General features: G+C 38.4%; 1 pseudogene; it reads left to right on the top strand.

Annotated features, from left to right (window-relative positions):
- Positions 1–12,026: 12,026 nt before the first annotated feature.
- LOC137242582 (ubiquitin carboxyl-terminal hydrolase isozyme L5 pseudogene) lies at positions 12,027–12,924 on the top strand (annotated as a pseudogene).
- The last annotated feature ends 4,600 nt before the right edge of the window (positions 12,925–17,524 follow it).

Raw genomic sequence — 17,524 nt, 5'->3', positions numbered from 1 at the left:
TAGAATGTGTTTGTATGATATGGGTATCAAATGAAAGATGGTAATGAGTATTTTAAAAGGGAGTAATCTATAGATGGACGCCTTTTCGAGATATCGCCATAAAGGTGGACCAAGGGTGACTCTAGAATGTTTGTACGATATGGGTATCAAACAAAAGGTGTTACTGAGGATTTTAAGGGGGAGTGGGCATGATGTCTGTAGGTGGAAACCTTTTCGAGATATCGTCATTAGGGTGGGCCAGGGGTGACTCTAGAATGTGTTTGTACGATATGGATATCAAACGAAAGGTGTTACTGAGCATTTTAAGAGGGAGTGGGCGTTAGGTTTATAGGTGACGCCTTTTCGAGATATCGCCATTAGGGTGGGCCAGGGGTGACTCTAGAATGTGTTCGTACGATATGGATATCAGATTAAAGGTATTAATGAGGGTTTTAAAAGCGAGTGGGCCTTAGATGTATATGTGAAGGTGTTCTCGCGATATCGACCAAAATGTGGACCAGGTTATCCAGAAAATCATCTGTCGGGTACTGCTAATTTATTTATATATGCAATACCACTAACAGTATTCTTGCCAAGATTCCAAGGGCTGTTGATTTCGCCTTGTAGAACTTTTTCATTTTCTTCTACTTAATATGGTAGGTGTCACACCCATTTTACAAAGTTTTTTCCAAACTTATATTTTGCGTCAATAAACCAATCCAGTTACCATGTTCCATCCCTTTTTTCGTATTTGGTATAGAATTATGGCATTTTTTTGATATTTCGTAATTTTCGATATCGATAAAGTCGGCGTGGTTATGGTCGGATTTCGACCATTTTTTATACCAATATAAAGTGAGTTCAAATAAGTACGTGGGCTAAGTTTAGTAAAGATATATCGGTTTTTGCTCAAGTTATTGTGTTAACGGCCGAGCGGAAGGACAGACGGTGGACTGTGTATAAAAACTGGGCGTGGCTTCCACCGATTTCGCTCATTTTCACAGAGGACAGTTAGCGTCGTAGAATATATGCCCCTACCAAATTTGAGGATTGGTAAATTTTTGTTCTACTTATGGCATTAAAAGTATCCTAGACAAATTAAAAGAAAAAGGGCGGAGCCACGCCCGTTTTGAAATTTTCTTTTATTTTTGTATTTTGTTGCATCATATCATTACTGGAGTTGAATTTTGACTTAATTTACTAACATATATACAGTAAAGATATTAAATTTTTTGTTAAAATTTGCATTTAAAAAAATTTTTTTTTAAAAAGTGGGCGTGTTCTTCATCCAATTTTGCTAATTTTTATTTAGCACATATATAGTAGTAGTAGTAACGTTCCAGCCAAATTTCATCATGATACCTTCAACGACTGCCAAATTACAGCTTGTAAAACTTTTAAATTACCTTCTTGTAAAAGTGGGCGGCGCCACGCCCATTGTCCAAAATCTTACTAATTTTCTATTCTGCGTCATAACGTCAACCCATCTACCAAGTTTTATCGCTTTAACCGCCTTCGCCAATGAATTATCGCATTTTTTCGGTTTTTCGAAATTTTCGATATCGAAAAAGTGGGCGTGGTTATAGTCCGATATCGTTCATTTTAAATAGCGATCTGAGATGAGTGTCCAGGAATCTACATACCATATTTCATCAAGATATCTCAAAATTTACTCAAGTTATCGTGTTAACGGACAGACGGACGGACGGACGGACGGACATGGCTCAATCAAATTTTTTTTCGATACTGATAATTTTGATATATGGAAGTCTATATCTATCTCGATTCCTTTGTACCTGTACAACCAACCGTTATCCAATTAAAGTTAATATACTCTGTGAGCTCTGCTCAACTGAGTATAAAAAAACAATAAAACCACAGCAGGTTAGGGGGCTTAGTTTATACCCGCGGTAGGTATGCCTGTCGAAAGTAGCAACTAAAATACCCAATTTATTCAACGGGTTATGTAGCCACCGTGGTGTGATGGTAGCGTGCTCCGCCTATCACACCGTATGCCCTGGGTTCAACTCCCGGGCAAAGCAACATCAAAATTTTAGAAATAAGGTTTTTCAATTAGAAGAAAATTTTTCTAAGCGGGGTCGCCCCTCGGCAGTGTTTGGCAAGCGCTCCGGGTGTATTTCTGCCATAAAAAGCTCTCAGTGAAAACTCATCTGCCTTGCAGATGCCGTTCGGAGTCGGCATAAAACATGTAGGTCCCCTCCGGTCAATTTGTAGGGAAAATCAAGAGGAGCACGACGCAAATTGGAAGAGAAGCTCGGCCTTAGATCTCTTCGGAGGTTATCGCGCCTTACATTTATTTATTTTTTATGTAGCGCAATTTATTCTCCAACCCAATTATAACCCTCATCTACCTGTGGCGTATCCTGCTTCTTTAACAACCGAGGCTCTGGCTACCCCAAGTTCCTCATGAATTAAAGGGCGGGAGGGCGTTATAGCCTAGAAGGTTTCATGTGGTCATACTAAATCGTTGAGTTGGTACTAATGGTCAATCTAGTACCCTAAATGTGCTTGTTACTGGAACGTAACGGATATGCATTTGCCAAAGGACCATCAACATCGATAACACTCCCTAAAACCTTCGGAGAGTGTCCTTATCGCTACAACAACAATAACAACAACAAAACAATAAACACACCAATACAACAAATACACAAAGAATGTAAAACGACTAGAATTGCTGACTTCTACCTGCCTCAGACAGCCACACAAATTGATCAGTTAAAACCAACCTTGGTTCTGTAGAAACACACATGCACAAACATCAATTTTGACAATACCTGCTCATGTACCTACGAACTAAAATTCGTCGTTTCAATATACATCAATTATCCGCCCTGTCCATAAATCAACAAAACAAAATGAATCACCCAATCAGCGACTTAAACATTACTACTACTATGGTTACAGCTTTCCAAGCACAGCTATAGATTCTGTTTGGGTGAGCACTGCTCTAATATCAAAAAGTCACAACCATTTAAGTTTCTTATGAGGATTAATAAGATTTTTAGTAAGGTTTGGCCTTGTTTAGGATATAATATACTTTATCGATGATTTCCCTGAGATGCTGAGCTTTTTTTAAACTAACCCGTCCAGTAATTTTCCCTCCAACCAAGTTTCTCAACTTCGAAAGATCTATTAGGATTACAATTATTGCAGTATCCGTAGTTGTATATACACTAACCAGTGAACATAACCACGAAAATCTATTTAACTGAATTCCTTTCTAAGTATTTCATTATTGTTAAATTATATAATTAAATTTCGCTAAATATCAAATGGGCTAATTATTCGCATATTTTACTTCGCGCTTATTTACACCAAACATGGCTTGAAGGTATTTGTGTGTGAAACAGAAAATCTAAACATATGTACCTAAACGCGTATATTTTTGGCCACAATAAATTTGTGCTGCTAGTAAGTTACAATTTAATATTAAATTAATTATCGTACTCATAACTTCCGGTACTCTACAACTAATTAACCAATTTATCTTCATTCTCTCGTAGGTAGTTTGTAAGCGGAAACACCTCAGCGATTCGCTATCAATGAGTATTACATACAGACCCATTGACTACTTTGTCGATGGCGCTCAAAATTCATTGTCATATCTACTCCTACAAACAATAAATGGCCGACAATTGCACAGTGGTTTAAGTTGTGCTAAAAACATTTTAAATATTTTTCAGCAGTGAATATAAACAAATGCAACCGGTATGCCACGTCGAAAGGGCGAGATATCTTTCCAGCTTATCAGACCTGACCGGTTCAACCGGCCTCGCACTACTACCAGTTACGGTGCACTTGGTCCTCGTAGGGGCCAGAGCACTGGATACAGTGCGGTCAGTTGATCGATCCTAGTTTCATGGTTGCCGCTCCAGGGGTTCCAAATGCATTACCTCTACGCTGTCACGTGGCGTGTTTTTACGAGATGGCTTTGCTCGAAAAACCGGACCAAAGAAAAGTATTCGAAGGAGGGAGGAAGAGAGGAAACCATTCTAACCATTTTCTTCAAACTGGCAAATACTTTGCGACTGTAATGAAGCACACCAGCGTCACGGAGAGGTGTTTGACAGATGCGGATCGCAGTGTTGCAAGTGCGGAAGAGAACTGGAGATCCTGCCCAATGCATATAAGTATTACGCTCCCCACAGCTCGACAGTGAAGCCACAATAACATCCAATACAGACTGGTCCGAGTTCTGAGGTGTCGTAGGAACGTGAGCGTAAATAGAACAGTAGATGATTCCTAGGGCTTTGCTGTGGTTTCAAGACATGACATCGTCAATGGCGGATTATTTATGGCGTATTAACCTGAATGACGTTTTCATTCCATTTGAGAATAGAATAAAATGTAACTATTTGAGAATAAAAGAAACTCGAAAACAGAAATAGAAAAACCTCAGCATCTTTCTGATCAGCTGACGGCGCTTGGCTTCGAGGCGTTTTTGATTGAAGCCTTGGATGTATGGAAGATGAAATGGATCAGATAGCTCCTCCACAAATCCACATAAAGACTGCATCATTTTGACCTTCAATATATGGGAAGAAATATTATTTTTTAGAAAATGACAGCATTTCGTCTATTTGAGAACCAGGGTTAACAGCAAAAACAATGCCAGCATAGAAATCAATCGGAGAATAGCTCTTGCCAACAAGACCTACTTTGCACTGAGTAGGCTATTGAAAATAAAGTCCTCTCGCTACGAACAAAAATCACGCTCTACAAGTCGCTCATCATACCTGACCTTATTGTATGGCTCTGAATCATGGGCGGTGTCCAGAAAATATAAGATTGCTTTTAGAGTGTTCGAAAGAAAAGTTCTCCGGAAGATTTATGGTCCTGTCCGTGATGCCGATTCTGAGTACCAAAGGAGGTAAAATGATGAGCTATATGAGCTTTACGCAGATATGACGATAGTGCAGTGAATAAAAACCCAAATGCTTCGCTGGATAGGTCAAGTTTTGGAAATAGATGAAGAAGCTATAGCCAATAAAGTATTTCAGTCGAAGCCGCAGTTTGTAATCAGTGAAGCTCTCCCCCACCGAGATGTAAGAGGCAGGTTGAAGAACACTTAATTTCCCCTAGCGCTCCTAATTGGCAGCCGTATGGCCAAATAGAGGTAGTTGGCGTGACTTCTTATGAAACGGCCAAAATCGCTTAGGCGGTTAAGCGCCAATTAATGATGATATCGTGTTAACGAGCGGATAGTTTGTATCTACCTCAATTACTTTATGCCAAAACGTACTGCCATTATGCAGTACAAGCTTTATACAATATATTTTTGTACAAGAACACGCTGAGTATAAAAATCACTACAGCTTTTAGTGATATACGCCTGTACTTTATTAAACTAAAAAAACTGGGCATAGATCTGATGGGAAGATTTTTACGTTTCTCGTCATCTCTAATTGCTCCCTGTTGTTGTTGTTGTTGTTCTTGTTGTTGTGGTGATAAGGACATTATCCGAAGGTTGTGGGGAGTATTATCGATGTTGATGGTCCTTTGCCGGATGTAGATCCTGTAAGTTCCGGTAATAAGCATCATCAAGGCAACAGCTCGATCATCTCGGAAACGATATGCTATGACCAAATGAAACCTTCTAGGCCATAGCGCCCTCCCACCCCATAGATCCATCAATAGTTCGGGGTCGCCAGATCCTCGGCTGTTAATGAAACATGATTCGCCACGGGTAGGTGAGGTTAACAATTGCATTGGAGAAGCTATATATTGCTCTGGCAACCCCTTGAATCAACTTGATATTTTAGTCGCCTATTACGACAGGCATACCTACCGCGGGTATATTTCAAGCCTCCTAACTCGGTGGGGCTGTAATTTGTTCTAATTTTCCCTCTATCGCGCTGCTGTTAGTTCTAGACGCGCTATGATCTAAAATAAAATTGGCACTCAGCTCTATGAGATGCTGCGATGTCTATGGTGGTTAAGGCGGTAAAACACAATTTTGAGCTTACCATAGATTGGGATTGTGATACTGAATGCAAATGTGTGAGTGAGGATTTGTGGTATCCCACACGTGTACGTGCGAGTTAAAGCGCGCCCTTAAACGCTGTGAATTCCTTCATTCAACCTTTGTTCGCTATCCTTACATACATAAATATCAACTTACTTAGATGCACTTGTTGGGATTTCTTTCTATTGTAAGTGTATATGTAAAAGTATGTATTACCGGAGATAGGTTTTAATGCTCCAAAAATTTGTGGGTGAAATAGAAGCTTCTAAACTTGGACATGCACAACGGCCTTTGCTCGAATTGCGTAATAAAATTGAGTTAGTTACGGTTGTGCTTGTTTCTATACATGTATGTGTACATATATACGTGTATTTATATACTTGGCATTTTGCTATCCAAGCACATCGCTTTGTATGTACATTTTGACCTGAGCGCGTTAGAATAAATACATAAGCTTGTAACTGTGGCTTGTATTAGGGTGTTGAATGCCAATAACCACAAATTTGCTATAATTAGGCTACAAATTCGAGCGTTATTTAATTGGTACTACACCGTAATAAAACGCACATTCACATACATGATAATGTTTGTATGTAAACCTTGATAGATAGATACACTTTCATTATAAGATCGTGGTTAAGTAATTGGACACTACATATTTGCCCACCTGTGAGCTAATTAGACTATTGATAGCTACGCGTGCATTTATTTTTATACTCAGTTGAGCAGAGCTCACAGAGTATATTAACTTTGATTCGATAATGGTTGGTTGTACAGGTATAAAAGAATCGAAATAGATATAGACTTCCATATATCAAAATCATCAGTATCGAAAAAAAATTCGATTGAGCCATGTCCGTCCGTCCGTCCGTTAACACAACAACTTGAGTAAATTTTGAGGTATCTTGATGAAATTTGGTATGTATGTTCCTGGGCACTCATCTCAGATTGCTGTTTAAAATGAACGATATCGGACTATATGTACAAATTTCAAGCGAGTTGCTCAATAAATAATTTCTTTGTGGAAAAGGTCGGTCTCTGGTTCACCCCGTTTTTTTCTGGAACATATCGGCCCCTGGACCGCTTTCCGGAAACAAAGTTCTCCAAATATTAACCTAAACAAAAATCTTATTACATATTTACCAAAAAGCTAGCACATTCACCATCTAAATACAAATTCTTGCCCTGATTGCCTACGTAGTGAAGCACAAAAGTCCTTCGTAATGTGCACGACTTATTCGTGCTTTCGTGCATGCACACTTAGTTGCGTGTATTGTGAATTTCAATGCACACTAAAAGTTTAGTGTAGTATTGTGCGCGCTGTCCAGCTTCTCCAAGTATTTTATTATTTTGTTTTTGAAAAGAGTGTCGTAATGTAGAATACCACACAAAAGAATTGTGCAGTTTTGTACGGATGCACACTGTGGCGTTTATTGAACTTTTGGCTAGGTTTAATCTTCTTTAAATACAACAATCCATCGCCTAAGTCTCTAAATAAATTCATATATATTGCAAAAACATATTTTGTTACTCTAAACGAGTAAAAATTGTTTGTATATCCTGAACGATCTCGGAAACGGTTCAAATGATTTGATCGAAATTCGGCACGTAGATAGTGTATCACATTCTGAGACTTTCTACATAGGTATTGCCCCTGAGGGAGTTTTTATAAGTTTGCCACCTACTTGAAATAAAAAAAAATTACGTGCAATATGCCAATATGGGTGTCAAAGGGGGTTTATTTCACTCCGCATTTCAAAAAAAAATATTAAAGTAGGTCTGACACTTAAGGTTGCTACCTCACGTTATTATTTATACCGCTTTGTCGCGAAACCGACTTCACCCATTTCAATGAAATTTTGTACATAGATAATATATCACATTCTTAGGTTTTCTATCCAGGGTTGCGACTGAGGATGTTTTCATAAGGTTGCCACTTATTTAGAATTAAAAAAAAAAAATGCATGATATATGCCAGTATGGGTATCAAACGAAATTAGTTTCACTCCGAAATTCAACAGAGAATTTCAAAATAGGCTTGATACTTCTTATTTAGTATCCCTTTGTTTATCCATTACTATAGCGGACAGGACTGAAATTTGGAATGAAATTTGGTACATTGATAGTGTGTCACATTCTAAGACTGTTTACGTAGGTGTTGCCACTGAGGATTTTTGCACAAGGTTGCGACGGATTTGAAATATAAACAAATATCTCATAAGATATGCCAATATACTCAATTGAAAGGCACTTAACTCCGCATTCCAAGAAAGATATTTTTAAGTATGGTTGCCACTTAGGTTTGCCCCCCAGCTAATTATACTACATACGTATATTAATCTGAATACCCTCTATTATCTCTGCAACGGATTAATCTATCTGGGTGAAATTCGATAGTGTGTAATATCCTAAGATTTTTTTCTTATGTGTTGTCTTTGAGGATTGCGGTTTGACACATTTGAGTAAAATTTCCTAGATATGTAGGTTTTAACTTGAGCTACCAAAATTGATTGACACAGGTTTGTATTGATTTTGAACTATTCAATTTTGTATATTCATGCTCGCTGAGAAATTAATCTTTTCATTTTATCACATCACTTTTTCATATTAGGCGATTTGTGTTCTTTGCAATACTCGTTGTGAAAATCTAATAGCGAGCACTGTGGTGAGTAAAAAAAATGATATATTCTGTCAAAAAAAAAAAAAAAATTTTATTAATGAAAATGGTGAATATTTTCAAATTTTCAATAAGAAAAGAAAAATGCCCAATATTCGCCTTTTGATTTCTTTGAATTATCATCTTCATCTCGCGACTGCATCGTATTCCATAAGGATGTGTTCTGCAGTCTCATCTTCGCGATCACAGGATCGACAGAGGCTATTAGACGATATACCTAGTTTATCCATGTGGCTCTTTAGCCTGCAGTGACCTCTGAGTATGCCTTGTTAAAATTCTAAGGCTGCTTTTTGGGAGCTTAATCATTGCTTTATATCGCTTATCCTCCTATCCTGGAATCTGTTCCTTCAGCTTCTCCATGTTCCGTGACTGTATCACTTTGCCTCTTCCGCATCCCTCTTTAGCTATGTCTACTAAAGTACACCTGGCTGAATGCTAAATTATTATGTGTAGAGGCGTTAGCTTAAGCAGCACCACTATTACCGCCGTCGGCCATGTTCCCATAGCTCCCATAATGTAGACACATACCAAGAGTTGAAGCTTAGTGAGTGACTTTTGTACGGTCACCATGGTTGTACTTGATGCCCACACAACTGCTTCATACACTATGATAAGTCTCACTGTAGTAGTGTACATCCATCTTAGGATCTTTGGGATGCATCCCCAGGATATTCCTACAATATGTCTGCACACCAATGGCTGACTTGTTAGGGTTGATACTTCGCTTCACCTCAGTACACCATTCTTTCGTTACCCCCAATGCCCTTTTAATTATGTCGGAAATGGTGCTTTCAAATCTGCCTCCTACAGTTATAACAATATCATATGCGTAACCCTGACATCGTAATCCGTTCTCTGAGAGCCTCTGTTGAAGCTCATATACTACCAGGCTCCACGGGATCCCTTGTGGACATCCCTTCGTTGTCTTGATATCTACGGTACCACCACCACTGGAGGGTTCGGAAATCCTCGTATGCAGTAGGGCGTTTATGCACATACGGATTGGACGTTGTAGCTCTCTTCTCTCGAGTGCGCGAAGCACTCTCTCGTGGGCCGTGTTGTCGAATGCCCCCTCCATGTCCAAAAATGCGCATAGCTGTCCAAAAATGCGCATAGCTGACAGCTGTTACAATGCAGTTTCTGTCGACCTGCCTGTCCTTTATGCATGCTGATCTCTATGTAGTGGTATTCTATCGAGAGCTTTTGATCTACTCTCTTGGTCTACAATGTTCTCCATTGCTTTCAGAGCAAAGGATGTGCGATGCTGTAGTAACCAGCCAACTTGAATTTGCAGCTTACATTTAGCTCATGACGAAAGGCCCCCCACCAACCTTTTCGTCCATATCCGACCCATCCGTGAACAAGTAAATCGGTCCCCTTCCCCTCTTCCCCATTCCTTTCCCGAGAAATGACTGGGTTGAAGGTTGCCCAGGGAGCAGTTATCGGCACACAATAATCCGTCCTGTCAGGGATAAAGTCGAAGGCTAGAGTGTCCAAAGTCATAAAGCCCATAACCCATATCAGTAGATCCCCTAGTAAATAATAAACAACTCTTTAAAGAATTTTGGCAATTAGTGCGTCTAATTCATTATTTGTTTCTTTTTGGACATTTAGCACCTCTTTAGCCTCATTATTATAGCTCTTCCTCTTCTCCATCTTTTTATCTCCCTCCCTCTCATTCTCCTTCCCCTCGGTCTCCCCCACTCCCACCGCAATTCCGCTCCTCTCCCTTTCTTTTCCCTCTTCCTTCCACTTTTCCTTTCCATTTTTCTTCTCCTTTCTTTCCCCCTCTCCTCGTTTACTTCCTCTTTTCCTTCTCTCTTTCCTTCCCCTTTTCCTTTTCGCTCTCCTTTCCTTCCCCTTTTCTTCCCCTTTTCATTTTCTTCTCCTTTACACCTTCGTCCCACTCTCGTTCTCTTCCATCTTTTTATCCCTCTCCTTCTTAGCCTCTCACGTTCGCCCTCACCATCTCTTACTCTTCTCCATTTCCTTTTCCCTATACTTTCTAATTTTCGTTTCAGTTCCCTTTTCCTTCTCCTATGCTTTCTTCCTCTCCCTATTCCTATGCTTTGTCTACCCTTATCTGTATTCTTGTAACAATTCTTATTCGTCGGATAGGGACCAATTGTCCCGGACCATTCCCAAGAAGTGGGTTTACCTCTAGTGGTATGCATCACTATTATATATATTATACTAGCCTATACGCGTGGCCTCGTCCGCAAGGAGAAAATAAAATGTATGGACTATTCACATTAACCTGCTAATTAAGTTATTTGTTTTAAAAAAATATTCTGTCTAATATATTTCATTTTTTTGTAAAATAATAAAAAAATAAATGAGCTGATAACCTGATAGGATCCCCAAATGATAGAAATTATCCAGAAATATCCACGAAATGACCCCAAGGTTATCGCGTACGGAACCCGAAAACCATCCAGAAATGCTCCGGAAGGGTCCCCATATGGTCCCAGAATAGTACCAAATAAGTCCCGAAATGACAACGACGCGATTCTAGACTGATCCATAGAACCACCCAGAAATGATCCCTGAAGGGTACCCAATATGGTATGCGAAATAGTCTCGAGAAAGTTCCGAAATGATCCCGACGGGCTCCCGGAAGGACCCCAAGCACCATCCGGGAAAGGTCCCTAAATTATCCCGAAATGTCCGGAAATTACCCCGACGTGATCTCGAACGGATACCAAAAACCATTTAGAAATGATCCTGGAAGGGTCCCAAAATGATCCCGAAATGGTCCCGAAATGACCCTGACGGAAATCATGCTGGACGGATCCCGAAAATCATCAAAAAATTATGGCAGAAGAGTCCCAAAATGATCCCGAAATTATCCTGAATGGATCCCGAAAACCATCCAGAAATGATGCCAGAAGGGTCCCCAAATGATCCCGAATTAGCCCAAAAATGTTCAGAAATGACCCTGAGGGGATCCCGGACGGATCCTGAAAACTATCCAGAAATGATGACTGAAGGATAACAAGAATGTCCCGAAATAACCCCGATGTGTCCCAGATGGATCCCGAAAACTATTCAGAAATGATGCCTGAAGGATACCGAGCATATCACGAAATAACCCAGACGGGATCCCGAAAACCATTCAAAAATGATCACGGAGGGATCCCCAAATAACCCTGACTTAGTCTCGAAAATGTCCCAGATTGCTCGGGAAAATTGAACGGTGAAAAAATATTCGTTAAATGAAAAAGATTTTACAGTAAATATCACTTTTTTTTTAAACTGAATCGCATATCAGATGAAGTGGTGAAATTCTTTCACTTCTCAACTTCATAGAACGTGAATTGACCCCCTGATTTCAATTAAAATTTCACAAAAATTATTGTAATACTATTCAAATCGAAACGAATGACCGACGCCGTAGGTAGCTGGTGTTTAGTTGAGAGCTATCCAGGTGTATTTACGGAATTAATACGTGAATTTGGATGTAAAGGCGTTCTAGTGGAGGAGATTTAGAGCTTAGATCTTGAACCTGACCTATTTAAAGACCTCGAATCCATACATGGGCTCATTTCCTTTTTAAATGGGTGCAGGATGATGAATCATCTGGATCCGTTGTACGCGATGATAGTCTAGGTAATATATTCTTTTCAAAGCAAGTCATTAACAATGCATGCGCAACACAGACAATACTTAGATTTCTATTGAACTGTGACCATGAAGACATTAAGCTGGGACCAACACTGACTGATTTCAAAGAATTTTCGTAATCCTTTGATCCTTATACAAAAGGCCTTACTCTAAGTAATGCACCAAAAATTCGCTCAGTGCTCGAAAAAACCCTTGATGACCCTAGATGCAAAAAATCGAGATAAAGATGACTATGTTTATCATTTTATTGGATACATACCAATTAATGGACGTTTATATGAATTTGATGGTTTGAAACAAGGTCTATTGGATTTGGGCGCAGTATCTTCCGAACAAAATTGGATTGATGTTATACGCCCCATAAGTGATAAATGTATGCAAAAATATAGCGAAGGTGAAATTCATTTTAATCTTACGGCCCTAGTGTCAGACAGATTGAAAATATATCAGCAGAAAATCGATGAAATGTTGGCGACTGCTGACGATGCTATGGTGAAGATCGTCAGACGGAAATAACAAACTTGCGTTCAAAAATTGAAAAATTGAACGGAAACGCTATAAGATTGAAAACATTCGGCGTAAGCACAAATATTTACCTTTCATCGTTGAATTACTTAAAATGTTGGGAGAGCAAGGTCAATTAATGCCCATATAAGAAAGGCAAATCTGCTGTATCTAAAAGCAAATCTTAAGCATTGCGAAATGTATCTATTTTTCTTTTATTTTTAACAATAAAATGGAACTATAATTCAACAGGTGTCAACATTTTAACACATGGAGGTGCGTAACAAAATAATTGACCTTATGACGGAGAGACCTCGCCGCTCTATCGACATTTTCATACACATTGTATTCCGATGGAACCAATTACGTAATAAACGCTGTGTTTGTTTTACTCAAACCATTTGGTTAAATCAAAATGTCTCCTGATGTCTTTAATGGAGCATTTTGATACAGCCATTAAATCGGGTAGCACAAAACAAATTTTAGTTCGATACCTTATGTTCTCAAGTGCTGGGTAGTAACAGACGAAGTGGGTGACTGTTTCCTGTGAACCGTGCTCCCCTAAGTTTGAAGGGGATTGACGTTCTATCCCAATGTAATATCTAGTAGAAATTCTGTACTTTTCTGGTTGTAGTCAGGCCAAGTTTTTTTGGTGATTTTACAGATGTCCATTGTTTTTTTGATGTTGGAGGGTATGTCACTCTGTATTGATAAAAACAGACGATTCACCGTTACTGACTAAGATGTGTCTCGCGATATACCAGCGTACTATCGATTGGCTGTCCGGGTATAGGCATATCTCACCGCCGGTTACATGATTCTCTAATAGGAAACTCTATACCTCCTAGCTCGGCTTTATTTGTATTAATATCGTTTTACGTGGCGGGTTCCAAGCCCAGGACGGAGATTATGGCTACATTACACATTTGTATAATAACTCCATTGATCTATAGCATTTTCAGGTCAAATGAAACTTTTTCAAATCAAATGAAACTTTTTTAATTTCACATTAAACTTTTTTCAAGTCAAATGAAACTTTTTTCATTTCAAATGAAACTTTTTTCATTTCAAATTAAACTTTTTTCAAGCCAAATGAAACCATACTACTAATGTAATGGTCAATATATTTATATCGTACTCTATAGCGGTGTTTATCAAATTTTTCTTTAAGACGACAACTATTTCTAATTAACCACATTCAAGGCACAATTTTCGCCCAAATTTTCTTTGTGAATTTAAGCTGCAGCTAAGTTCAGCTTAGCTTAACCTTGCCTTTTGATCGTTTCAATCATTTAATAGATAAAGTAGAAGGTTAAACGCTAGGCAACTTATATACTACAGTTTAACCACCCACTGAAAATAAGCACCTATATTTTTTACTTGTATCTACTCCTCTTATATATAAAGCACATTCTTCTTCTACATATACTTCGTTAATAACGTAGGAATAAGGCAACGTAGAGAACAAAGAGAAGGAACAAAGGAGCGTTATGGGAGCGTATTTCCTATTCACTGTCTGACACCAACTAACACATCGGTTTTATGTATTATGTTTTCTCTTTGACCAACGTCTTACCAAACAAAATAGAACGATAACAAGGTATTGAGAGAAACATTACTTTTACCAACTATATAGTAGAGCATGTGTACTGTGGAGAGATCTTTATTAACTATGGTGAAAAACATAACCGTAAAAAGTGATCTTTTCTACTCTGTGGCGCAGTCACATTGCACTTCACTCGTTTGGGCCTTTGAAAACAAAAACAAATATTCCACTATTTTTCATTGTATATTGTATTTAAATGTAATACTTAGAATATATACATTAGACATTAGATTAGTCGATTTATTAACCCATATCGCGCCTTCGATTTTTCGATAGGATTTGGGCTCAGGAAAAAAATTCCACTGCGCATACTCAAAAAAAATAAATTTCGAGCCTACGGAATTTTATTTTTTTTATACTCAGTTGAGCAGAGCTCACAGAGTATATTAACTTTGATTGGATAACGGTTGGTTGTACAGGTATAAAGGAATCGAGATAGATATAGACTTCCATATATCAAAATCATCAGTATCGAAAAAAAATTCGATTGAGCCATGTCCGTCCGTCCGTCCGTCTGTCCTGTAACACGATAACTTGAGTAAATTTGGAGATACCTTGATGAAATTTGGTATGCGGGTTCCTGGGCACTCGTCTCAGATCGCTATTTAAAATGAACGATATCGGGCAATAACCACGCCCACTTTTTCGATATCGAAAATTTCGAAAAATCGAAAAAGTGCAATAATTCATTACCAAATACGGATTAGACCATGAAACTTAGTAGGTGAGTTGAACTTATGACGCAGAATAGAAAACTAGTAAAATTTTGGCCAACGGGCGTGGCACCGCCCACTTTTAAAAGAAGGTAATTTAGAAGTTTTGCAAGCTGTTATTTGGTAGTCGTTGAAGATATCATGATGAAATTTGGCAGGAAGGTTATTCTTATTACTATATGTCCGCTTAATAAAAATTAGCAAAATCGGAGAACGACCACGCCCACTTTAAAAAAAAATTTTTTAAATTCAAATTTTAAAAGAAAAGTTAATATCTTTACAGTATATAAGTAAATTATGTCAACATTCAACTCCGGTAATGATATGCTGCAACAAAATACAAAAATAAAAGAAAATTTCAAAATAGGCGTGGCTCCGCCCTTTTTCATTTAATTTGTCTAGGATAATTTTAATGCCATAAGTCGAACAAAAATTTACCAATCCTTATGAAATTTGGTAGAGGCTTAGATTCTAGGACGATAACAGTTTTCTGTGAAAAAGGGCGAAATTGGTTGAAGCCACGCCCAGTTTTTATACACAGTCGACCGTCTGTCCTTCCGCTCGGCCGTTAACATGATAACTTGAGCAAAAATCGATATATCTTTACTAAACTCAGTTCACGTACTTACCTAAACTCAATTTGTATTGGTGTAAAAACTGACCGAAATCCGACTATGAACACGCCCACTTTTTCGATATCGAAAATTACGAAAAATGAAAAAAATGCCATAATTATATACCAAATACGAAAAAAGGGATGAAACATGGTAATTGTATTGGTCTATTGACGCAAAATATACTTTGGAAAAAAACTTGGTAAAATGGGTGTGACACCTACCATATTAAGTAGGAGAAAATGAAAAAGTTTTGCAGGGCGAAATCAAAAGCCCTTGGAATCTTGGAAGGAATATTGTTCGTGGTATTACATATATAAATAAATTAGCGGTACCCGACAGATGATGTTCTGGATCACCCGGTTCCACATTTTGGTCGATATCTCGAAAACGCCTTCACATATACAACTAAGGGCCACTCCCTTTTAAAACCCTCATTAATACCTTTAATTTGATACCCGTATCGTACAAACACATTCTAGAGTCACCCCTGGTCCACGTTTATGGCGATATCTCGAAAAGGCGTCCACATACAGAACTAAGGCCCACTCCTTTTTAAAATACTCATTAACACCTTTCATATCGTTCAAACAAATTTTAGAGTCACCCCTGGTCCACTTTTATAACGATATTCCGAAAAGGCGTCCACCTATAGAACTAAGGCCCACTCCCTTTTAAAATACTCATTAACACCTTTCGTTTGATACCCATATCGTTCAAACAAATTCTACAGTCACCCCTGGTCCACTTTTATAACGATATTCCGAAAAGGCGTCCACCTATAGAACTAAGGCCCACTCCCTTTTAAAATACTCATTAACACCTTTCTTTTGATACCCATATCGTACAAACAAATTCTAGAGTCACCCCTGGTCTATCTTTATGGCGATATCTCGAAAAGGCGTCCATCTATAGAACTTAGGCCCACACCCTTTTAAAATACTCATTAATACCTTTCATTTGATACCCATATCGTACAAACAAATTCTAGAGTCACCCCTGGTCCATCTTTATGGCGATATCTCGAAAAGGCGTCCATCTATAGAACTTAGGCCCACACTCTTTTAAAATACTTATTAGTACCTTTCATTTGATACCCATATCGTTCAAACAAATTCTACAGTCACCCCTGGTCCACTTTTATAACGATATTCCGAAAAGGCGTCCACCTATAGAACTAAGGCCCACTCCCTTTTAAAATACTCATTAACACCTTTCTTTTGATACCCATATCGTACAAACAAATTCTAGAGTCACCCCTGGTCCATCTTTATGGCGATATCTCGAAAAGGCATCCATCTATAGAACTTAGGCCCACACCCTTTTAAAATACTCATTAATACCTTTCATTTGATACCCATATCGTACAAACAAATTCTAGAGTCACCCCTGGTCCACCTTTATGGCGATATCCCTAAATGGCGTCCATCTAGAGAACTATGGCCCACTTCCTTTAAATACTCTTTAATACCTTCCATTTGATACACATGTCATACAAACACATTCCAGGGTTACCCTAGGTTCTTTTTACAACATGGTGATTTTCCCTTACTTTGTCTCCACAGCTCTCAACTGAGTATGTAATGTTCGGTTACACCCGAACTTAGCCTTCCTTACTTGTTTTACTTTTCTTCGACTTAAATTTTTAAGATTTTTTCATGACCTACTAAAAAAATGTTCATATGTATACCCTGTCCGACCCAAAAACGTCCGCTAAAAACGTTGGTATACATGAAAATTATACAATCAGATGATGGTTAAACTGTAGTATATAAGTTTCCTAGCGCTTAACCCTGCTACTTTATCTATTAAAAAATT

The sequence above is a fragment of the Eurosta solidaginis genome, chromosome 2 (assembly GCF_040869045.1).
Source record: "Eurosta solidaginis isolate ZX-2024a chromosome 2, ASM4086904v1, whole genome shotgun sequence".
Taxonomy (NCBI): Eukaryota; Metazoa; Arthropoda; class Insecta; order Diptera; family Tephritidae; genus Eurosta; species Eurosta solidaginis.
This window is presented reverse-complemented; position numbering and strand designations above follow the sequence as displayed.